Below are 26,621 nucleotides of genomic sequence, written 5' to 3'. Positions count from 1 at the left end.
TGATTTTGAAAACGTGGGCTTGAGTCATCTGCACTTGAAGATTCTCGGGTATGTGAGCATTGACCCACTTCAAAATTCTCTATAGGTAATTCATGATGAATCGTCTGAAGGGTCACGGTTCCTTTTACTGAGGACTGCGGTAGTGAAGATTTGACTACTGCAGAGTAAGTCTTAGTTGGGACTTCAGTGGGACTCTTGAGGGACTTTTGACTATAGTGTGAGACACTGCGGTCCGAGGGCAGAGATGGAAAGTCTTTTGAGACTTCGGGGCCCTCAATGACAAATTCTTCATCAACTATGGATGAGGTTTGAGAATTTGGGTAAATGGTGCCACAGATAGGAATTTGATCACTTGTGTGACCCAAAACCTCATGCACAATTTCCTCAATGACACAATTATTGCTTAGATTATGGAGTCTACCGAAGTGAGTTTTGATGTCTTCGGGGAAGGTCTTGTCATTGACTGGGAAATGAAATTCTCGGTCTGGAGGGACATACAGTATGTCTTTGTTGAACCGGGGTGAGGAATCCATTGCGGTAGGATATCCATTTGACCAACCCCAATTGTATGTATTGTCCACAGTGCCATTATTTACCAAATTTTCAATAGCTTCACTTTCATTGAACAATTTTTCGATTAAAATATTTAAGCGTACAATTTCACTATGAGCTAAATCTTTATGGTTCAAAGCTATCTCTAATTGTGTTTCACTCAGCATTCTTGCATCTTTCTCTAACTCTAAGTCTTTTTCTAACATAGCCATTTTGAGTCTTTTGTTATCCAGGCGTCCTCTCACATGGAACATTTCTTGGGACGCAATGTTCTTCTCATCTAAGGCTTTGTTATAGTCTGTAAGGACGGCATCACAAGTGTCATTAAGATCATCTATGTATGGTTGACAGTCATGCATGCTATAGTTTAGAGTTTGGATCATGAGTTTTACCTGTTCGACGATGCTTAGAGTTCCATCCTTTGCCATGTAGCAGTAGTTCTTTTCCAGCTTTGTTGACTCATCATCATCCGCAGTTGCCAGCATTCAGATTTTCCCTTTTCCTTTGACACTGCTGTTGGCTTCATCTTCATCTCCGGATGACCAAACTTGATGGTTTCTTTTGACATGGGCTACGTATGCCCTTGCCTTTTCCTTATCTTCCAACTCTTGAGCCATTCTAAGATAGAATGCTCTGTCTTTTACTACATTGGCCTTACAATCTCTTGCAAAGTGATTCTCTTTGTTGCATTTGTGACAAATCACAATATCAGTCTTGTCTTCAGAGGTAGTACCTGAGTCAGTGGTTGGAGTAGACTGCAGTACCTCCTTTGGTTGAGTATTTTGAGATTGCGGTGGTGGATGAGAACCTTTTGGATAATGAGAATGATTATTCTGTGGACTGAAGTTACGGTTGAATGGAGGTTTGTTGAAATGTTGATTCTTGCGGTAGGAAAGAGGTGGTAGACGGTTGAACTGTTGGCTAACCAGAGTAATAGCCTTTTGAAATTCTTCTTCATCATCATACTCTGAATCTGCTTCGTATGACTGCAGTGGAGTGTCATACGAGGAAGAGTAGGATGACTGCGGTGGGGCTTGTGCTATGAGAGCAAGTGGTCCTCCAAAGTCAGCACAGTCTTTGAGTACGGTAGATTCTTGCGCTTGCAACTCTCCATAGAGCTTGTAGAGTGACAAAGAGTGAATCTTTCTATCGCCCTGGACTATCATCTTAGCCATAGTCCAATGTCTTCCCAAACCATTAAGAAACTGAAGATTTGTTTCATGGTTACTGCGGATGGTGCCCGCATTGGATAACTTGGTGACTATCAGGTTGAACCTTTTGAAGGAATCTTCCAAGCTTTCGCCGGTATGAGCTTTGAAGTTGTTGAACTCATTGAGTGCGGTAGTAAGTTTCTTGTCTTGTGCTTGTTCTGAGCCTTCGTACAGATTCTTGAGAACTTCCCAGATCTCTTTTGCTGGTTTGCAATTTATGATAATATCGAAGTTGTCAGGAGCAACTCCACATGAGATTTCATAAAAAGCAACAGCATCATTTTCCATTTTATCAAGATCATCCTTGGTGGGACGGCTCATGACTGGTTGTCCTCCTCCTAGTCTGGTTGTAGCGCCGTCAGTTTGGACTGGTGTAAGGACTGGGACATGAGGTCCTTCTTCTACGGATCGCCATACATCTCTACCAAGTCTCCTTAAGTATCTTTCCATTCTTTGTGACCGGTGATGATATTCATTTGCTACCAGTATTGGGGCTCGGTTAGAACCACCAACACTGTTGGAAACGTTCAGAGATAACGATTGTGCCATTTGAAATTGTTTTTTTTGAAGAAATGAGGTTTAGTGGTATAGAAGGCCCTTTGAAAATCAGAGTTCCGTTTTCAAAAAGCAACCACTATGGCTCTGATACCAATTGTTGAGAGAAAAACTTAGAGACACACTTGAACAAACGTTAGAACAAGTAGTATTGCGGAATAGTCAATCTCGAAGGATCTAAAAGCTCAACAATAATATTAATAAGTTAGAGAGTTAGTTGCGGAAAAGTAAAGTAATAGAAATGACAGCAATAATTATATCAAGTATACACTTAAGTTGATTCATAACATGGAATGCATTCAAACCAAGTTAATAAGGAAGATCGAACTTAGTGATTAAGTCACAGAAGACTTGCTCCGGAGAGAGTTTATAATCAGTTATGTTCTAGTAAGAATTGAGAGTAAGAAGTGATGCGTAGATAGAGGGATAGAAAAGATAACTTCAGAGAAGTGTATTCAGAATAGATAGATGTGCGTGTGTATTTGAATACAAAGAGAATGAGCACTATTTATAGAGACTCACGATGTACACTAGATTACCTCTCTAAGAGTAGTCATGCAAGGCATACTGGACAAAAGAGAGTGTTACAATAAAAGACAAGTAAAGTAATCTAGTTAAGTGACTGCGGTAGGAAGAGACTCCGGTTGCGGTTGCTGATGAAGAAGTTGACTGCGGGTGCTGGATAGCTGCGGTAGCTGAAGAGGTTGCGGTAGCTGAAGTTCAAGAGGGTCACTTTTTATGATTCAACACTAATAACATAATATTCGAACTAAACGGAAGTGTTTTTAGTAATTGATTGAAATCGTTAGTTAAGTGTTTAAGTTTGTCTGAACTTGTAAAATCAGATAAAAGCCAATTAAACTTTTGCTTATTTTAGGTTAATTTTTAGTAGTTAAATTAGTTAATTAAATTCGTTCCCTGAGTTCAATACCCGACTGTTAGTGCTATATTATTTGCGAGAAGGTACACTGTCTTAAAACGTAATAGTTAGTTAGATAGTTGGTAAAATTAATAGGTGTAGTAATATTACGTATCAAGTTTTTGGTGCCGTTGTCGGGGAACGACTAATTTAGTTTTTGATTTAATTGCTTTAGGTTAATCGATCCTTTTTTTGGGGTTAAACTGCAAAAAGGTAATTTTTAGCATTAGTTTTTTTTTTTTCTGAATTACTGAACTCAAGACGTGAGCTCTTAAAGCTCACGACGCGAACTCAGTTATTTCGTGTTTTTGTTCGTTTTACATTTTGTTTAGTTTTTCTGCTTCAACATGAGGTGATATCATAACACGTCGTGGTGAACGATCAGTAGGAAATTTTAATTAATTTATGTTCATTTTTACGTTTTTATTTTTGTTTTTCTTGCAGTAGTACATGACCCGTGGATCAAACACACCTCTGACACCACCACATGAAGATCCAGAGTCAGTTTTTCATAAAAAGAAGGACAAGAACGTAGGATAATCAAACACACGAAATAAATCACCATTCAAAGATCTAAAATTGGTTTTTAGTAAGAAGAAGGGAAAGCACGTTGGAGAATCAAGCAACCCACCGAAGAAAGAAGGCACTTTTGAAGGCATTGAGAACACTCCTAATAAAAAGGAAGCTGGTTATGAAACAGATGAAAGTAGCGAACCCGAAAGCGAGCAAGGAAACAACATGGCGGACATTGCCGACATTTCGATGGAAACATACAAGAAAAGAATTCGAGAGGACACCGGTCCAGGTTTATTGCAACCCACAATTCCCGCTACCGCAACATTTGAGCTTAAAGGACATATTATTTCCGCACTTAAGGATGTTCCATTTTTCGGGAAAGATCATGAGGATGCTTATAAACACCTTGATGAAGTTAATGCCATCGCTGATTACTTCAACATCCCGGATGTTCCATGCGAGACGGTGTTATTGAGAATGCTTCCAGTCACTTTCAAATGAACTGCTAAAGATTGTTTAAAGGCACTTCCACCCGGTGCAATTACTACATGGGCACAAATACGTGAACAATTCTTAGAGCAATTTTGCCCACCATCAAAAGTATCCATACTCAAAAAGGCAATAGCTAACTTTGAGCAACATCCGGGGGAGTCACTTTACGAAGCATGGGAGCGCTACAAGGGATTACTTCAAATTGCCCCCAAAATGATCTTAATGTGCAACAAGAAGTATCAATCTTCTACAATGGGGTAAATGTGATGACAAGGCAACTCCTTGATTCTCAAGGACCTTTAACGAAGAAAATTCCCATTGAAATTAAGGAGTTAATTGAAGAGTTTTCTAAGCATTCGCGTGAGTATCACAATCCTCGAAATGAAGGAGCAAAAGAAATTGGGAGTGGCACTTCGGAAGACATGGCGACTGTTTTGGCTATGTTGAATAATATGGATCGAAGAATGACGAAGATGGATCAATCCATACATGCTAAACGCGTGGGTTGTGAAAAATGCAATGGTCCACATTTGACAAAAGATTGCCATTTGGACGAAAACGGGAATAAGAAAGCTCAAGTATGCTACTCAAGTGGAGACCGTTACGATGAAGATTGGAGGAAGCCGAAGAAGGAATGGTTGCCATACGATGAATACAAAAAGTAGTAAGAAGAGAAATATAAGCAAACAGGAAGAGGCTTTTACCAAAAAGAGCAACCACAACCTGAAAAGAAAGTTGGTTTTGAGTCCATGCTTACTAGATTTATGGAGGCTTTGGAAAAACATCATGATGAAATTGATGCAACAATAAGAGACCAACAAGATCTAATGAGAGACTAGCAAGATTTACTTAGAAATCATCAAGCATCAATCCAAAATATTGAATCTCAACTTGGTCAATTAACTACATTGGTTAACGAACGATTACCTCCACAAATTCCCGAAAAGAAACTACCATCGCATGGCATGGTCATCGACACTGACGAAGATACTATTTCTGAGTTCTTAGAAGCTGTAGAAGAAGATCCAAAGCAATCCGAACCACACCCAAAGAATTCGAAAATCAAAGACAAAATTGTTGCCGAATTACCGTCTTCACGACGTGGAGATTCAATCTCCACGACGTGGCCTAGATCTAAACAGAAAAATTCTTTGTGTGCTTAAGATTTTCGTCCTCCGCTACCATTTCCTTCTCGAGCCAAAGTTCACCCATTAGAGTAAGAGCATATGAAGTTTATGAAGCAAGTTAAGGGTATTCCAATTAATACTCCTTTTATTGAATCATTGGCACAAGTGCCTGAATATGCAAAGTTTCTTCAAGAATTACTCGACACTCGCCAACAACTAGAGAAAAAAATCTGAGGCAGTCCTTGGTGAGCAGAGTTCTAAGGTTATTATAGAGGGGATATGTAATAATGTGGATTTTCAAAACAATTTTTCATTTCCAAAACAAACTTTCATTCATCAAAAACAATATCCCAACAAAATATATCAAATGTCATCGTCACATAACAAATCCCAGAATCTCAAAACATAATCTCCTGAGTGTGTACGAATCATGCCGGCGCCTTCCCGCGATCCTCACTAGTACCTGAAACACATCACACGACAACTGTAAGCAAAAAAGCTTAGTGAGTTCCCCAAAATACCACATACAACACATACGCCACTCGAGGCTACAATACGACCCTCCGGTCCGATGTGTCTCAGCGGGACCCTCCAATCCCGTAGCTCGTTGGACCCTCTGGTCCGGTCATAGCTCGTTGGACCCTTCGGTCCGGTCTGTATCGTTGGACCCTTCGGTCCGGTCTATATCGTTGGACCCTCCGGTCCGGTCTGTACAACACATAGCATACATATATCACAATGCACATAATCTCATACATACACATAGCACACAAGACCCTCCGGTCTGCACATAGATACCACTCTAGGTAATGTATAGTGAGAAGACTCACCTCGGGTATCTCGGATGATCTCGCACACGAATCTACCGAAACCCTAAAAGTCAACGAAAGTCAACGGCCACAGTTAACCCTACTCGCCGAGTACACTAGGGTGACTCGGCGAGTACACGCATGCCCTCTTCGCCCCTGGTCCTCTCTTGACTCACTGAGTCAGACCTATACTCACTGAGTCGCGGGGCAACCCGACTCAACTCGTCGAGTCCGTTCATGGACTCGGCGAGTTCATTCCATGCTCACACTCAAATGACCTTCTGAGGTCAGATATGTTCCTCTAATCCATAGATCTGGCCTTCTCAACCACTATAATCACGTAAAGGTCCGACCTTTACACTCGTGCAATGATCACAAGGCCTTTTTTTTGGGTGAAATAACCCCTAAAATGGCAACCTAGGGCCATATCTCTAATGGAATAGCAAAAAGCAAGATGGATAGGACTCTCTGGACCTCTTAAGGTCCAGATCTAATAAGAACTCCACCTTAGGACCTCACATACTCCGAATCCAAGCCAAAGAAGGCACAAGAAAACCCTAGATTCAACTAGAACACCAAATACACGAGTTTGAGCACAGATTAGTACCTCTAGTAGCCTCCTCTGATGAAATGGGTGATAGATCTGAGCTCCTCAACCTTCCTTGTTTGTCCTCCTTCCTTCTTTCTTGCAAAATTACACTTAGAATGATGAAATAGCCCTCCTCTTGCACCACAAGCCTTCTCTCTGCTCTCTAGGGTTTCTCAGGGGTCTGATAGCCGCAAATGGTGGCTATAAAGGTCCTTAAATAGGGATCAGGCCCCGAGAATTAGGGTTTCATTAAACAGCGTGGACTCGCCGAGTCCACGTATGGACTCGCCGAGTCCGTCACTAAATCAGTCCAACCATGCGCGATCCTACTCGGCGAGTCTGTGCGCCTACTCGCCGAGTCCCTCTCCAAAACTCAATATAAATACTTAAAATGAAATACCTGGGAATCCGGATATTACAATTCTCCCCCACTAGAATCAGACTTCGCCCTCGAAGTCCTGCTCGACAAACAACTCCGGATGCTGCTCTCGCATCTCCAACTCCGGCTCCCAGGTCAGCTCGGACCCCTTCCGATGTTGCCACTGGACCTGCGCCAATGACACCTCCTTGTTCCTTAGAACCTTGATCTTCCGATCCCGGATCGCGATTGGCCTTTCCGCATAATTCAGGCTCGCATCCACTTGAATATCCTCCAGTGGTACTACCGCCGACTCGTCGGCTATACACTTCCTCAACTGGGACACGTGGAAGGTACTATGAATCTGGCTCAACTCCGCAGGTAGCTCTAACCGATAAGCTACCTTGCCCACCCTCGCGGTCACCTTGAATGGACCGATGTACCGGGGCCCCAGCTTGCCCCTCTTCCTGAATCGGATCACTCCTTTCCAAGGGGATACTTTTAGGAGTACAAAGTCACCCACCTGGAACTCCAGTTCGGATTGTCGCCGGTCCGCATAACTCTTCTGACGACTCTGAGCCGTCAGTAACCTCTGTCTAACCTGTTGTATCTGCTCTGTCGTCCGAAGCACTATCTCAGTGCTACCCATCACACGCTGCCCTACTTCTCCCCAACAAATGGGAGTCCGACACCTCCTACCATACAACAACTCGAAGGGAGGCATCCCAATACTAGAATGGTGGCTGTTGTTGTAGGAAAACTCAGCCAACGGTAGGTACGTGTCCCAACTTCCTCCGAAGTCCAACACACATGCTTGGAGCATGTCCTCGAGCGTCTGAATCGTCCGCTCACTCTGTCCGTCCGTCTGGGGGTGGTAGGCGGTACTGAAATGCAACCTCGTACCCAACTCCTCGTGGAACTTCTTCCAGAACCTGGAAGTGAAACGTACATCTCGATCTGATATTATCGAGATCGGTACCCCATGACGCGATACCACCTCCCTCACATACAACTCTGCCAACCTCTCGGCAGAAGAGCTCTCACTGATAGCAAGAAAATGCGCGCTCTTCGTCATCCGGTCGACGATCACCCAAATTGCATCGACACCCCTTGCGGTCCTCGGCAATTTGGTGATGAAATCCATGGAAATATGTTCCCACTTCCACTGGGGAACCTCAAGCGGCTGCAACTTGCCATGCGGACGCTGGTGCTCGGCCTTAACCCGGCGACAGGTCAAGCACCTCTCGACATACCACGCGACATCCCTCTTCATACAGGGCCACCAATAATCTTTCTTCAGGTCCAAATACATCTTCGTGGCCCCGGGATGGATCGAGAACCTCGATCTATGCGCCTCCTCCATCAGAATGATACGTGCCCCTCCTGCATGCAACACCCAAATCCGACCCTGAAAGGTCATCAGCCCTCGACTATCGGTAACGAACTCGGACACCTGCCCGATCACCCGCTCCTTCTTGCGGTTCTCCGGTATCACGGCCTCGGCCTGGGCCTCCCGAATGGTGTCCAACACCGGAGTCATCACTGTCAACCTCATACAAACATCTCGTATCGGGGCGCTTTCCGCCCTACGACTTAGTGCATCAGCTACCACATTAGCTTTGCCCGGGTGGTACAGGATCTCATAATCGTAATCCTTTACCACGTCCAACCATCTCCTCTGGCGCATATTCAGGTTGCTTGATCCATCAAATACTTCAAGCTCTTGTGGTCCGTGTGTATAGTACACCGAACCCCATACAGATAGTGACGCCAGATCTTGAGGGCGAACACCACTGCCCCCAGCTCCAGATCGTGGGTGGGATACCTCGTCTCATGAGGCTTCAGCTGCCTCGATGCGTACGCTATCACATGCCCCCTCTGCATAAGTACTGCACCCAACCCTGATATCGACGCGTCACAATACACCACAAAATGCTCCATCCCTTCCGGGAGGGCTAACACTGGGGCTTCGCATAATCTCTGGCGAAGTGTCTCAAATGAGGTCTGCTGCTCCGGACCCCATGAAAAAGTAACGCCCTTCCGGGTCAACCTGGTGAGAGGCACGACGATCTTGGAGAAATCCCTGATAAATCTCCGATAGTAGCCGGTCAATCCCAGAAAACTCCTGATCTCGGTGGCAGATCTCGGCACCTCCTAACTCATCACCGCCTCAATCTTGGCCGGATCGACCAATATCCCATTCTAATTAACGAGATGTCCCAGGAACTGGACCTCTCGTAACCAGAAATCACACTTGGAGAATTTGGCATAAAGCCTCTCCGTCCTCAATACCCCGAGAATCTCTCTCAGATGCTCCTCGTGCTGCTCTCTAGATCTCGAATACACCAGTATATCGTCGATGAACACGATCACCGAACGATCCAACATCGGTCTACACACCCTGTTCATGAGATCCATGAACGCTGCTGGTGCATTGGTGAGCCCGAAAGGCATCACCACGAACTCGTAATGCCCATAACGAGTCCTGAACGCCGTCTTCTGGATATCCTCATCACGCACCCTCATCTGATGATATCCAGACCTCAGGTCAATCTTGGAGAACCAAGACGCTCCCTGCAACTGATCGAACAAATCGTCGATCCTCGGTAATGGGTAACGGTTCTTGACCGTCAGTTTGTTCAACTCCCGGTAATCAATGCACATCCGGTGTGAACCATCCTTTTTCTTGACAAAAAGGATCGACGTTCCCCATGGCGAGCTACTCGGTCGAATGAACCCCTTCCCCAGCAGCTCCTGAAGCTGCGAGGATAACTCCTGCATCTCTGGCGGCGCAAGGAGATAAGGCGCCTTGGCGATAGGCGCTGCCCCCGGAACCAAATCAATGCAGAACTCTACCTGCCTCTCCGGAGGCACACCCGGCAACTCCTCGGGAAAAACATCCGGGAACTAACGCACTATCGCAACGTCATCCACCGAACTCGGCCTCCCAGTGGCCTCTCGTGTGTCCATCACATAGGCTACAAACCCACTGCAGCCCTTCTGTAAACTCTGTCTCGCTCTAGCAGCCGAACAGAACACTGACCCACATCGGGTACCCTCGCCGTACACCGTAAGTACTCCCCCACTGGGGTCTCGTATCGTCACCAACTGTCGCTCGTAGTCTATCACAGCCCCAAATCGGCTCAACCAATCCATGCCCACTATGACACACACGTCCCCCATCGCTATCGGGACTAGATCTATCAGGAACTCAACACCGAAGATCTTGAGTACACATCCTCGTATCACCTCCGTAGCATATACTGCTCGCTCGTCAGCTATGGAAACTCGCAGAGGTCGACTCATCGCGTCTTGTCTGCTACTGATGTGCCGACTAAACGCTATCGACACAAAAGATCGACTCGCACCCGAGTCAAATAACACTAAGGCGGGTATATAACTCACAAGAAAAGTACCTACGCATATCATCATATAAGCATAATATCTCAACTCAACATAAGTAAATAAGGAAATACATACCAGCCACCACATCAGGCGCTGCGCGGACCTCCTCCGCTGTCAACTGGAAAGCTCTCCCGTGAGCCCTCGGTGCCTCGGCCTTCGCTGGCCGGGTCTCAGTAGCTCGAACAGCAGGCGCAGATCCCTGCGCTGATCCCTGCAGTAGCTGTGGGCACTCGGCCTTCCGATGGCCAGTCTGGTTGCAATGAAAGCAAACCGTGAACCCCTTGGGGCAGTCCCTTGCATAATGCCCCTCCTTCCTGAACTTGTAACACACCCCAGCTCTGCACACTCCCTCGTGGCTCTTACCGCACTTCCCGTAAGTGCGGCCCTTCGGACCCCCAGTCCTCGAATCAGCGGACTTTATCCGCTTGGCTGCCGGCTGAGACTGTGTCGGCCGCCGATCCACCCTCTGAGACTCGGCCTCCTCCCTGGCCTGAGTCTCCAGCTCAATCTCCCTCTTCCGGGCATTTGCCTGGAGCTCAGCAAATGTCCGGTAAATCGAGTTCAACACGAACTCCCGAATATCCCTCCTCAAAACGCCCAAATACCGGCTCATGCGTGCCTACTCGGTAGACACCTGCTCAGGGCAAAACATCGCCCTATCATGAAACTTCCTGGTAACCACAGTAACCGAATCAGTACCCTGCTTGAGGGTCAAGAACTCCTGAACCAACGGTTCCCTCTCCACCGGGGGAACATACTCATCTCTGAACATAGTGGTAAACCTCTCCCAAGTCACCGCTGAAATCTCTGCAAGAGTGAAGCTCGCCGTCACGAACTTCCACCAATCCTTCGCTCCCAAGCGGAGCTGGTTCAACGCGAACCGTACCCTCAGATGCTCCGGACATGAACACGTGTAGAAGCATCCCTCGATATCAGCAATCCATCTCATCGCAGCGATCGGATCCTGCGTCCCATCAAACTCTGGTGGCTTCGTGTTGCTGAACTCTCGAAGCAACAACGAGTCACCTCCCTGAGGTCTGGCTGCAGCCACAGCTGCAGTAGTTGCAGCCACAGCTGCAGTAGCTGCAGCAGCAGCCTTAATCACCGCGGCGTACCGCTCGTCGAAAGTCTCAATCAGCGTGGCCTTGATAGACCCAACATCTCCGGAATCTCGGCCCGAATCGCCGCCGCCACCTCATCGTGAATCATCTGACGAAGCTCCTCGTCACTCACACCGCTCGCCTCAGGTCTGTGGCGTGTCCCAACCATGATGTCTCTGAAATATAACATAATAATATCAGAGACTCGCTCGAGTATACTCACACTCGATAACTCAACCCTACTTGTTCCTTAGTACCCAATGGATTCTTACTTAGGGTGTGCACTGCTCCGGTGTCTTCAGCAGTACGGGCCCTACACTACCGTCCACACCGCATCAGCATTCACTCTAAGTCCTCCTCCTTGGATCCCAGATCACAAGTACTCTATATCTCACTGGCATAGGCTACCCTTTCGGTAGGCCTCTCATCAGCTCCTCACTGCTACTTACTCGCTCTCAAGCATCACATAGCAGCAAAATCCTTCCTAGGCTAAGGCATCACAAAATCAGGCCACTCTAGTCCTAATATGAATACCTAGCCAACTCTAGCATGCATATCATATCATATCTCATAACACATAATGTAAGGGTATTTTGGGAAATCACCGTTCGGGCGCTGGCTGATCGTACACACTGCTTCCTTCTGCCTTTTAGAAAAATTGTTTATTTTATGAAAAACTTTCTCAATTCCTTAGTTTGAGTTCAGATCCATCTGAAGATGCACCCGAATCCCTCAAACCAAGGGTCTGATACCAACTTGTAATAACATGGATTTTCAAAACAATTTTTCATTTCCAAAACATACTTTCATTCATCAAAAACAATATCCCAACAAAATATATCAAATGTCATCGTCACATAACAAATCCCAGAATCTCAAAACATAATCTCCTGAGTGTGTACGAATCATGCCGGCGCCTTCCCGCGATCCTCACTAGTACCTGAAACACATCACACGACAACTGTAAGCATAAAAGCTTAGTGAGTTCCCCAAAATACCACATACAACACATACGCCACTCGAGGCTACAATACGACCCTCCGGTCCGATGTGTCTCAGCGGGACCCTCCAGTCCCGTAGCTCGTTGGACCCTCTGGTCCGGTCATAGCTCGTTGGACCCTTCGGTCCGATCTGTATCGTTGGACCCTTCGGTCCGATCTATATCGTTGGACCCTTCGGTCCGGTCTATATCGTTGGACCCTCCGGTCTGCACATAGATACCACTCTAGATAATGTATAGTGAGAAGACTCACCTCGGGTATCTCGGATGATCTCGCACACGAATCTACTGATCTAGCCCCCGCCTAATCACATACAAAATGTCCTCAATAAGTAATGGCTCTCAAGTGCTAGATTAAACCCCCTTCTACGATCCCTCAGAAGGGTAAAAGACCATCTTACCCCTCCTTGACTCAAAAGTCCAACTGTTGACTGAAACCCTAAAAGTCAACGAAAGTCAACGGCCACAGTTGACCCTACTCGCCGAGTGCACTAGGGTGAATCGGCGAGTACACGCCTGCCCTCTTCGCCCCTGGTCCTCTCTTGACTCACTGAGTCAGCCCTATACTCCACGGGTCGTCACAGATCGCGAGTCGCGGGGCAACCCGACTCATCTCGTCGAGTCCGTTCATGGACTCGGCGAGTTCATTCCATGCTCACACTCAAATGACCTTCTGAGGCCAGATCTGTTCCTCTAATCTATAGATCTGGCCTTCTCAACCACTATAATCACGTAAAGGTCCGACCTTTACACTCATACAATGACCACAAGGCCTTTTTTTTGGGTGAAATAACCCCTAAAATGGCAACCTAGGGCGATATCTCTAATGGAATAGCAAAAAGCAAGATGGATAGGACTCTCTGGACCTCTTAAGGTCCAGATCTAATAAGAACTCCACCTTGGGACCTCACATACTCCGAATCCAAGCCAAAGAAGGCACAAGAAAACCCTAGATTCAACTAGAACACCAAATACATGAGTTTGAGCACATATTAGTACCTCTAGTAGCCTCCTCTGATGAAATGGGTGATAGATCTGAGCTCCTCAACCTTCCTTGTTTGTCCTCCTTCCTTCTTTCTTGCAAAATTACACTTAGAATGATGAAATAGCCCTCCTCTTGCACCACAAGCCTTCTCTCTGCTCTCTAGGGTTTCTCAGGGGTCTGATAGCCGCAAATGGTGGCTATAAAGGTCCTTAAATAGGGCTCAGGCCCCGAGAATTAGGGTTTCATTAAACATCGTGGACTCGCCGAGTCCACATATGGACTCGCCGAGTCCGTCACTAAATCAGTCCAACCATGCGCGATCCTACTCGGCGAGTCTGTGCGCCTACTCGCCGAGTCTCTCTCCAAAACTCAATATAAATACTTAAAATGAAATACCTGGGAATCCGGATGTTACAGGATAGCAAGGAAGATGGGAGATCCTGGACGCCTTTACACTTCCATGTGAATTCAGAAATAACATGAAGACTTACGCTTTAGCCGATTCTGGAGCAAGCATAAATTTGATGCGTTATTTGTTCTATCAAAAGCTCAACCTTCCAGATTTAAAGGCTACCCGAATGACAATTCATTTGGAAAATCGTTCAGTGACTCATCCTCGAGGCATAGTTGAGGACATTTTGGTAAAAATTGGAAAATTTATTTTTCCAATAGACTTTGTAGTACTTGATATGAAAGAGGATAAAAATGTCCCAATTATCCTTGGACTTCCTTTGCTCAATACCGCACAAGCCTTGGTGGATAAACACGAGTCAAAACTCACATTGCGAGTAGGAGATGAAGAAATGACTTTTGAAGTGGCAGAAAAATTCAAGAATGATTATGCTCAAAATGAAGTATTCAATATATATGAAGAAAACGAGCTTGAAGAGTTGGAGAAATTAATGGAAGAAGAAATTCAAACATTTAAAGAATTCAAGCGTACAAAATCTAGAGCATTGATCCAATGGTTATTGAAGTCTTTGCTTATAAAACTCCAAGTTCTTTATTTAGTGAGGAGAGTAAAGAAAGTTTGGTGTCAAGTGATGATGAAGAAGAAGTTACCCAAGTCTTGAGACAACCAACTTTTGACAAGGAGAATGTCGAAGCTAAGGAGTCACAAAGAGAAGAAAGAGAAGGTCCTAAACTTGTTGTGAATAAAGGAGTTAAACGAAAGCTCGAAGAAGGTGATTCCAAATTGAAAAAGGAAAACGCTAAGAAGGGCTACTTAAGGAGAATGAAAGCGTACATGAAAAGTTGGAGGGAACAGAAGGTGCAATTGGTGATTGAAACTTCAAATGATTCAACGTGAGGTGGCACGGAGTCCGGCTCATGACTCCAACAAAAGAAGCACTCATCGGGAGGCAACCCGAGCTTGGTTTGCGTTTTTCTTTTCGTTTTTGCATATTTTCAATTTTTGCATTTCTAGTTGAGTTTTAGGATAAATAATCATCATAGTCATCTTAATTTTTAGAAAACGGTAAAAATCAAGTCTGGGGTCCGTATTGTAAAAAATATTTTTACACAACATTTTTAGAATAAATACTAATGATTTTTATAAATTAAATAAAGGAAGGAAAAGGCTAATGAACCTTATGGATTAAACAATTTAGTCCACCATGACTGCAACCCATAAAAATTGACCCAGACGTGGCCCACGACGTGAAGCCCATCTTCACGACGTGGAATGGTCAAAGGTCACGAAGTAAGTTAAGAACATCACTCGCTTTCTTCAAACTCTTGTTTTTCATACACTACGACATGATTCTGAACTGCCCCCCGACACACACACTTTGATTTTGGCCGAATTCCTTTTTTTTCTTGTCTCTCTTCTACTTTACGTCATCAAAGGTAAGTTTTACAAGTTGTTTAATCTTTAATTTCTTATATTTTTTTGGCATGTTGACTTAGGGTTTATTCTTGAAGCTTTAATGCAAAAATTGAGTCAATTTGTTGAGTAAATTACAATTGCATGTGTGTTAAAAAGCCTCAGAATAGCAGATTACACAAACCCCATGCATCAATTTCAGTTCGATTGTACCTAGGAATGACCGACTGCCATTCACGTCACGAACTAAAATCACGACGTGGTTTTCTTGACCACGACGTGAAAATTGGGCGAACAGTTTTCTATTTTGCTACTATATGCTTAATTGTTTGATGGTTTTGTTGGTTTTTATTGTTGTTCATTTTCAGGTATCATGGGGCCAAGGCGTGCAATTCCAAAGGAACAAGAACACATAGATGTACCAAGTATCCATCCACTTTACCGATTTCCTCAAAATGTTTCGCAAACAATGCTCAATAGTTATGCAAACAAGCTAGGATGGTTGTATAATCGGGAATTTGCAATGGCACCATTGGTAGATTGGGAATGGATACGTGGGGTTGGCATGGTCGCGGAAGTAGAAAGATATTAGACGAAATTATTTGTTGGGGAAGGTTTCACATTTCAATGTAACAGGTGGCGCAATTTGTTTTCTATTCAAGAGATCATTTATCGGGAATTGTCCGTTGAGTTCTTTTCCACGGTTAATTTTGAAGAACGAACAACTGACTCGACATACAACCGGGCCCTTGCATTCCGATTGGGTGGTGTTTATAGAGAATGCAACCTTTGTGAATTTTCTTGGAGAATGGGGTTATATACTGAAGAAGAAACACATTCACCTCATTTTATCCTATTTCTACAAGGTTGTGTTCACGACTTTACCTCGGGATTGATTGACGTATAGTTCTTGTGAAGCATTTCCAATCACGAGTATAATTCGCATGATGCTTGTGAAGGATAGATTCGGTCTCCTATCTACCGTTCTTACATCGTCTGATCACTTTCTCTATTAACCATAAACATCATGGCGACAAAGTGCCTTCACAAAATTTGTTCTATCTTTGGAGCATCATCACGCCAGGAGATTGCTATGACCTACCATACATGCTTTCAAAAATTTTAGGAATGAAGGCGGCAAGGTCTCGGCCTGGTAGTCCCATTACTGGTGGACATTTGGTCACTCACCTAGCTTGCTCATATGGGATTTTGAGTCCTAAGTTTATTAGGAATCTGACACGTTTTAAAGACTCGGACATGGATATTCAATTTTTGAGTCTTATGCGAGTTGTGGTGAATACTGGCAGGGGGATATGACATACCCCCGGAAGATGATGGCCAACCACTTGGTCAACAAGGGGGAAAACCAAGGCGAAGGGGAAGGCGAAATGTTAGAGCTCGCGGGGAGAGAGGCCAACAACAACAACAACCTTAACCATTTGAGGGTGGGTACCAAACGACCCATTCCAAATTCGGGTTGGTACTTATTTGGACAATCTCTGTAGGGGTGTTAATTATCACAATCAAGCTATCGGTTTTTTATTTACACAACTTAATGTGGAGAGACCGCCGACCATGCCGCCTCATTACTTGTACATTCCGACATGGGAGGAGTTGTGGACGAGGCAAGGAGATGGACCCGGAACAAGTGGAGCACGAGAGGACGACGATGATTATTGATTCTATCCTTTTATTAGTTTTTAATTTGTTTTAGTTATTAAGTTTTCATTTGGTTCGTTTAAAACTTGTAACCAAACTATGTGATGGATGTTTTTCTTCTTTCCAAAATTTATTTGGTTTGCTACAGATTTGGTAGGACATCGTGAGAGAAAATTGAGATAATATAGATAAGAGAGTACGAGTAAAACCGTGTCATTTAGGGATAAGAGTCAAAGCCTACAATTTTTAATAAGTGTGGGGTCAATTTCATGAGAGTAAGGAGATTAGAGGAAGAGAGAGTCCAGAAATATTGAGTTTTGAGCAGAGTCTTAGTCCATTAAGAAGGTCAAATTATCATCACTTGCATGGAAGAAGTCTTGCAATAACTGTTTTCAGGAACACCCAGATTTCACGACTTGGCTTTTATTCCCACGCCGTGATTTCAAAGCCATCGCAATTTAGATTTCCTTTTATATCGACAACACGGCGTGAATTCAATCACCACGTCATGATCAATGAAAAATTGGCATTTTATTTTACTCTTCCAACTTTACGATGTGGCGTATGTTTTTCCAAATTGAGCTGCTATGCTTTGAAGACCTTATGCACCACACTTGTTGAAGATGCAAGTTTCTGATTCACATTTTGCCGACACAGTTACGTATCTCAGAAGATCAAATTCCCAATCACATAATCAAGATGTTCAAGTTTTCCACACGCATTCAGACTCGATCTCGTCACTCTTACCCAGGGGAGTCTGTTCCTTTTCCTCCCATTTATTGCTTTTAAATTATTTTATGCATACAATGAGGGCATTGTATGTAATAAGTGTGGGGTTGGGGGTCGAAAAGGTAAATTGCTAGAAAATTTAAGAATTTAAATTTTTTAAAATAGATTTGACATAATAATCTAAAAATTAAATCTAATAATAATTAAAAACTTAAGTTGCTAGTGTTGCGTGGGATGATCCAATGCGAGCTCACATGTTTAATTGAGCCAACATATGCTATAGTATATTTGTGGCTTCCCAAGTCTTAGTGAAAAGCCATGAGATATGAAAGATAATCTGGTAGTTTATATGGCATAAAAAGTTTTGCAGCCTGCACCTGAAATCTATCCAGGAGAGCTTATGTTGTCATTGCACTTAGACTAATATCTCTAACCAATAAAGGTTGAAGTTAAGCTCCCTTTCTTAAGCATGTAGGATTTGAGCGAAAAAAGAGATATATTAAAAAAAAAAGAGAGAGAAATTACCAAAAAGTTACAGAAATTTTGGAGCTATCAAAGTATGAAGATCAAAAGATCAAAATTCTGAAGAATCAAAAAGTTGAAGATACCAAAATCAAACAAAAAGGTGGTGAATTCAAAGAAATCAAAGAGAAAATATCAAAGAAGTGAAGAGTTCTAAGAGCTCCATTGTTGTGATATGTTGGAGAGGGTTGAGTTTGGGTAGTAGATGAGATCTGTGCCGGTTTTTTCTCCTGATATCACAGTCCAAAAGAGAGAGAGATGATCGTTAGTCGACGTCCGAGAGGAATTCCCGGGACGAAGCTCCGACAATCAAGTTAGTATGTGGTCTGACAGAGATAAGAATATATTCACAGGAAAAAGAGTTATGTCCCCTTCTTCGTGAGGAAAAAGGATCCTTTTATACCTGTTTGAGAGCCATGTGACTCTCAACCAATTCTGTTGAGCATTCCCTCGTGGGGTGCGACGTGGCAGACCCATACTGGAGGATCTTCCGTCACGCCTTTTTGCCTCATCCAGTCATTGGCTAGAGGGTAATTTTTTTTAATTATTTAGAGGATCGTGGCTATCGTCTGAAGGGCAAGTGGGACTCTCTGATTGGTCCCACGTTTGTCGGGGTGTAATTCCTTGGATAAGAGGTTAAGGCATAGTTCTGCACCTTAACCGCCACACCAGTGATCTCCGCGTTGGCGGAGGCCCGGTCTTGGCCTCGGAATGGGCCCGACTGGGTTCTGACCAGGTCAAGCCCGGTGTTAGTTTGACTTCTCCTTTTTTTGACGTTCTCCCTGAGAGATATGTTAACAGTATCAAAAGTTGTAATTTTTCTAGATTATGTATGCTTGGGTAGCTTAACCAAAAATACCTTGAGGTTAAGAAATATTTCTGAGGATTGATTCAGAGGGTTGCAGAAATGAGCATCGTATAAACTAAGGGGTGAAAGTTCATAAGGATTGTGAGTATTTAGGATCGGGAAGTTGTTAGGATCTTTAGACACAAATATACACATTGAAGTCTTGGTATAATGGTTGAGTTCAAAATGGATTGTCTTATGTGATATTGGTGATGAAAGTTTGACGTAAAAAAGTTAGTTTTGCTTGAGAGCAAGCAAAGAGTGTGGGGTATTTGGTATTGCCATATTTATACACATTTTTAGGCAATATCTTAATACATTTTATTTAATGTTTTGGTTATTTGCAAAGATATTTGGTACTTATTGAATTAAATTGTATTTTGCAGCCTAAAAGAACACTCTTGAAGAATAAGGACCAGAATTGACAAGAATTGGAACTTTGGAGGATGGAAGCTTGAAAGAAGAAAATTCCAGCGAAAAACCCAAATCACGACGTAGCTATCAACATCACGACATGGAGTGAGTATTCTAGAATATAAGTACGCGGGAAGTCAGAATCCTTGCCCGATAAGGATTTGTACCCAAGTCACGATGTGAAACCCCTGTTCACGTCGTGAAACACGTATTTTCTCAAAACTATAAATTATCATTCACTCTTATGATTTGAGGAGGCTTGAAGGGTTTTCAGAGAGATTTCTGGAGGAGAACTATTCAAAGAAACCGAATCTAAAGCATTCTAGGAAGGAAATTAGCTTGAAGATCAAGAGATTGAAGAGCATATTCATACATTGGTTTGTTTACTTAAATCATGTCAATTTGTGTGGAAACTTTGTCTATGTTTTCAGGCATGAGTAGCTGAATTTAGCTGCTTTCGTTTAGCTAGATGAAGCTTTAACTCTACTGTTTAGTATATTGAATTATGGATTTTAATAGTTGGTTTTGAACTTGTGTTTGATTATATTTACCTAGAATGTTAATATTTGATACTTTGATTGCTTGAATTCAGGTTTTGTATAGCTTAGTGACCATTAAATTACATGAATTTGATACCTAATAGTTTAGCGACTATTAAATTGCTAGAGCTAGGATCGACCAAATCTTAGATAAGTGATAAAAGTAACTAATTTAGCTGTGCTGGAGAACATAAACTATGACCATAATTGTGTTTATTTAGATCAATCTTATATAGTTTATCCATATCCTATAACTGATTCTGTTGTAACACCCGGATTTCCAGGTATATTATTTTAATTATTTATTTTTGAGAATCATTGATCTACTCGACGAGTAGGTGCTATAACTCGTCGAGTAGAAGCGGGGTGGCCATGTAAGTTTAATGAACTACTCGACGAGTCCAAGAGTAGACTCGTCGAGTAGACGCTGTGGGTGAAAACCCTAAATCCTCGGGCCTGTGCCCTATTTAAGGAACCTTATGGCCCTCATTTGCGGCTACCAGTCCAGAGAGAGAAACCCTAGTGAGCTTGAGCGTGTGGTATGAGGAGAAGGGCTATTTTAATCCTTGTTGGTGTATTTTTGCAAAGAAGAAGGAGATTCCAAGAAAAGAAGGTTAAGGGGGTTGCTATTCTGTGGATTCAAGCAAGGAAACTCCATCTTTGAGGTATTAAATCGAACCCTTCTTATGTTTTGGTGTAGAACCCTTGAATCTAGGGTTTTCTCTATCCTTTATTGGCTTACATATGATGCTTATGATGTCCCTTTGAGTGCTAAACTCTGGATCTGGACATTGAGAGGTCCAGAGAGCCCTAACCTCTGTGCCTTATGCTACTCCATTAGAGATATGAACCTAGGTTGCCATTTTAGAAGCTATTTCACCAAAAGAAGCCCTATGTTGGTTGCATGAGTATAAAGGTTGAACCTTTACATGATTATTGTGTATGGGAAGGTCAGATCTATAGGTTAGAGAAACAGATCTGACCTCAGAAGGTCGTTTGAGCATTCTCATGGAAGAAACTCGCCGAGTCCATGAGCGGATTCGACGAGTCGGATCGTGTTGCACCATGGTTCGTGTTCATGGGTAACCCGTCGGAGAGAGGTTGACTCGATGAGTCGAGTGAGGCCTGGAAGGATTCAGAAGACACGCATGGACTCGCCAAGTCACCTGAGTGCACTCGACGAGTCTGGTCAAAGTTTGACCGTTGACTAGGGTTGACTTTTAGGGTTTTGGTCAAACTGGTTCAAGAAAGGACATGGAGGGGTAGAATGGTCTTCTACCCATTCTTTAGGAATAAGGACAAGAGTAAGTATTGATTAGAGATGTTATTATGTTGATAGGAGGAGGCTAGATCGGGTTATCGAGCAAGAGAGATTATCCGACTTCGTACGAGGTGAGTCTTCTCACTATACTTTACTTGGAATGGTAACTATGAGTGACCGGAAGGTCTTATGTTTATGAGTTATGAAATGTGTGACTGGAAGGTCTTATGTGCTAGGACGAGTACGTGATATATGTTTCTATGTGATATGTATATGTTATGTATGTTATGAGTAGCATGGTATGGACCGGAAGGTCAGTGTGATATGGACCGGAAGGTCAACATGGTATGGACGGGAAGGTCGGCAGTGTATGGACCGGAAGGTCAACATGGTATGGACCGGAAGGTCGGCAGTGTATGGACCGAAAGGTCAACATGGTATGGACCGGAAGGTCGACAGAGTAGGACCGGAAGGTCGATGGAGAAGGAACGGAACGTCTACTCCAAGAATGGGACCGGAAGGCCCCTGAGACACATTGACCGGAAGGTCTAGTAGAGTTATAGCCTCGAGTGGCTAGTTGTATGTGCATGGTATTTCGGGGAACTCACTAAGCATTTATGTTTACCGTTTATGTGATATGTGTTTCAGGTACCAGCGAGAATCGCGGGAAGGTGCCGGCATGATCTGTACACATTGATGAAGTTTTATGTATTTGAGATCTTAGGATTGTTTTATTGGGATGCCATGTGTTATAATGGGTTTTTGATATTTCGTATGAATGAAGTTATGTTTTAAAAATGAAAAATTGTTTTGTAAATTTACGTTGTTACACTGTGTTTGCTAGTGTATGACCATACATAGTTTTACATGAATTAGTGAAAACATTAATAAATTTGGACTTGAATTGCTAATAACATAATATTTGATAACCAACTTTAATAATCCATAATTAGTAGTTAACCATAGAGGAGAAGTGGATTCGAACTAAACGGAAATGTTTTTAGTAATTGATTGAAATCGTTAGTTAAGTGTTTAAGTTTGTCTGAACTTGTAAAATCAGATAAAAACCAATTAAACTTTTGCATATTTTAGGTTAATTTTTAGTAGTTAAATTAGTTAATTAAATTAGTTCCCCGAGTTCGATACCCGACTATTAGTGCTATATTATTTGCGAGAAGGTACATTGCCTTAAAGCGTAATAGTTAGTTAGATATTTGGTAAAACTAATAGGTGTAGTAATATTACGTATCAGGTATCAAACTTGAACATAAATAAATCTCCATTATTTAACCATCATAACAATTACAAAATTTATTCATTGTTCTAAATATTTCAAAACAATCAACTAACTACTAAAATTAATATTGTTTGTCATTCCCATGCTCCTAGCATGCATATGCTGTGTTTCCTTCGTGAACAGATCAGCTAGACTCTCTTCATATGATACTCTCTTCACAACTAGATCTCAATCCTCAACTATATCTCGAATGAAGTGGTATTTCCTCTTTATATACCTTCACCTTATGTGATCCATAGGCTTTTTAGTCGTGGCGACTACAACTTCGTTATACATAATATCTCTAATGAATATTTGTTACCCAGAACAACTCCAGGGTCTCCTATGAAGTTTCTATTCCAGGTAGCTTCATGAGACGTTTCACTTGCAACAATATATCCACACTCGCATGTAGAGTCTTCCACTGTCTTCTGCTTGGAACTATTCTATGTCACTGCAAACTCATCTACACTGTGACTTTGAATCATCTCTATTTGTTTAGAAACTTGCATCAGTATATCCCTTCATAACCAGTTCTTGTTCACCACCATACACAAGCAAAATTTCTTTAGTATATCTCAAATACTTCAGAATGTTTTTGACAACCATCTAATGACTATGTCCCCGATTTTCCTGATATCGATCAACATGCTCAAATCATACGATACATCAGGAAGAGTACATGCATAACATACATGATCGATCCTATAGCCGAAGCATATGGGATTCGTCTCATTCTATCTGATTCATTACTAGAATAGGACATTTAGTCTTACTAATTTTAATGTTATGATACATATGAACATTTCCTTTCTTGGGATTTTCCATATTGAATCTTTTCAATACATTACCCACATATGTACTATGACTAAGTCCTATTAAAATCGTCGATCTATCTCTATAGATTATTATACCAAGCATATATGCCACTTATCCTAAGTTCTTCATAGCAAAATACTTACCGAGCCATGCTTTTACACTTTGCAACTGTGGAACATTATTTCTTATGAGTAGCATGTCATCTACATACAACACTAGGAAGAAAATGACACTCCCAATAGCCTTGGCATACATGTAAGACTCATTTGGATTTCTAAAAAAACCTTAATCTTTGTGTAACATCCATAAAATTCATGAAAATTTTAAACTTTTAAAACAAACCATAAATCATCATTGTTTACATAATAGTTTTCAAACATGATCATTATCATAGTTTTTCCCAAAATCATAAAACAAAACTCGAGGAGGTGCATGATCACACATTCGCCTTCCAGCGATCCTCTGAGGTACCCGAAACATAATCCAACGCTGTAAGCCCAAAGCTTAGTGAGTTCCCCCAAAATACCAATACACAACAAATAGCACATATACATTAACAACATGTAATTGGGCCACAGCTAACAATCGAATTACCCATGAGCCCACAACAAAAGTCTGGCTTGCCCTTGGTCCACAGCTTATGTTTGGCTTGCTCGCTGGCCCAATTAGTCCTCGGACTGAATATCACTAAGCCCTTAGTACAAGTTTGGAATACCATACCCGGTCCTCAACTCGTATCTGGAATGCTCGTGAGCCCTCAATATGAGTCTGGAATGCCCTCCCCGACCCACAGCCCAGAGCAGCACAACCTCAACCCAACCCACACAATATGTCGACATATAATAGATAATAACATACACAGATAAACAGATAGTATCACAGGCAGTCCTACAGATCTACCAGACTAGCATATCAAAACTAACAAGCATATCTACTTCATACTCAACATATCAACGAATATCAGGTTATCAAACCAATGGGCTGGCCTTGGTGCCTTTGACCCAAAAGTATACTGAGGAAAAATCACCTCACAAGCTGAACAGAACTGATAAGGCCCGACTTCGAATCAGCTCTCTACTCAATGCATACATCCACCAAGTGACCAATTCCATCAAAAACCCAAAATACCGAAAATACCCTCAAAGTCAATCTTGGTCAAACTCAAAGTCAATTAGTCAAAATCAATAAACCCACTAAGTCAATCCAGCCGAGTCAAGCCAACCGAGTTAACTCAACATGGGCTGACCCATGCGAGTACGCAGGGTGTACTCCGAAGGTACGCTCAGCGTATATGAAGCTTTGCAGAAGACCACCATCAGGGTGGCTGACCGGGTACGCGGGGCGTAACCTCACAACCCCATTTTTTGTTGGATTAATGTCTAAGTCCATAACTATATTTGGTATGTACTTGACCCGACCCGGCATGGTCCATTTGGGTTGCACTTCACCGGCACAATTTATATGGATAGTCTTTTGAGAATAGTATATTTATGATTTATATTAATATATTATAAGTTCTAATATATTAATATGGAATCATATTATTTAATTAGTATTGATCAAGAATTAATTAAGTGATCAAAAAGAACTAATTAAATATGGACTCTTATATATATGGAATGGGCCAAGTTCATTTAGGTTGGGCTAAGCTTTCATGGATGGTCCATGGAGCTTTTAACCCATAGATCCTATGTAAATGAAAGGTCATGGGTATTAGGGTTTACATGGATGTAACCCTAATCCTCCATGATATATAAAGGGGTCCTTGGCTCATAAAATGGGTACAAGTGTGTGAAAATAAGAGTGGGCCGATTTTAGTGTGCATACATATTCTCTCAAGTTCTTCCAAGGTGTTTTGGTGATTTGTGATTCCATTTGAGGCTTCCACACTATTGGGGCTAAGCTCTTAAAGCTTGAAGACATCAAGCTACATCAAAAGGTATGTCATCTAACTAGAACTTTGTAGTATAGGTGCTTCATAATATGCTAGTTAGGATGAAACCTTGGAATAGTTAATATTTACATGTATAATAGAGAAAACATAGATCCCAGGTTTATAGGGTTGCATGTACACCATAGGAGTGTTAGAATGCTCAAAACCCAACAGTGGTATCAGAGCCATGGGTTGTTTTCTGTTATATTGATGCAAATGTTTTATTTTCAAGTTAAAAAAAAAGGAAACAAAAACATGACGTTTGTCAAATTTTAAGATAATTACTTGTTTTGTGAAAAAAGAATTATTTGTAAAATTTGAATCATTTGTTATATGAGTTGAATTAGGTCAAATTTAGTAAAAGATAAAATGATATGATTATTTTATTAGTTTTAAAAGTTTGATCTAAATGTTTTAAGGAGTTACATATTTTTTCATAAAATTTTGGAGTTCAAAATTTTTTTTTAAAGTTGTGATCTTAAGGGGTTTTGAAACTTCCATAAGTTATGGATATGAAAGTTTTTTTTAAAAAAAAAATTTGATTCAAAGTTTTTATGGAGTTACAAAATTTGGTGTTAATGTTTTAAAGAATTCCATAACTTGTTCTTAAGTTATGGAACATGGAAAGTTTCATCATAAAACACCATTAATTCCATAAGTTATGGAATCCAAAGGTTTTCATGAATTACAAAACTTGCCCTCAAGTTTTGGAATTTGAGAAAAGTTTTTTATGAAAAAAAAGAATTGAATTCTAAAACTCTTGGATTCATAACTTAAACAATTAATTAAATGGTTTTAGTTTTGAGTTTAATAATTGGAATTATGATGTTTTGTTGAATAGTTCAAATTAACTGTTATGGACTTTATTAATAGTTAATTAAAGCGTTTAATTAAAATAGTATTATTAATCCATAAATATATGGTTTGAGTTTAATTAAATTATAAGTCTAGTTTAATTAATAGATTAAACCACCAAGTATTTTAAATGTCTAAAATACACCCTTATATTATTATAATATTAAAAGTTTAATATATTATATGTATAAGAGCAAGTCGTCTTACTATTAGTAAGCCTCATTCACGAAGCCGGTCTATAAGGGGGGTATAAGGTTACTTCCTATAAAATGGCAGTTTAATGGGTGTCCACTCTCACTCACCGCTTCCTTGACCGGTGGAGGG

The 26,621-nt window shown here is 41.9% G+C and overlaps 1 non-coding gene across 1 annotated transcript; it reads right to left on the bottom strand.

Annotated features, from left to right (window-relative positions):
• Positions 1-4,359: 4,359 nt before the first annotated feature.
• On the bottom strand, positions 4,360-4,465 carry LOC145123071 (small nucleolar RNA R71). The gene has a single exon (XR_013714951.1). It is a non-coding gene; the product is annotated as a small nucleolar RNA R71 (small nucleolar RNA).
• Positions 4,466-26,621: the final 22,156 nt, after the last annotated feature.

Source organism: Lactuca virosa, chromosome 6 (genome assembly GCF_052849685.1).
Source record: "Lactuca virosa cultivar CGN04683 chromosome 6, Lactuca_virosa_CGN04683_v6, whole genome shotgun sequence".
Classification (NCBI taxonomy): domain Eukaryota; kingdom Viridiplantae; phylum Streptophyta; class Magnoliopsida; order Asterales; family Asteraceae; genus Lactuca; species Lactuca virosa.
This window is presented reverse-complemented; position numbering and strand designations above follow the sequence as displayed.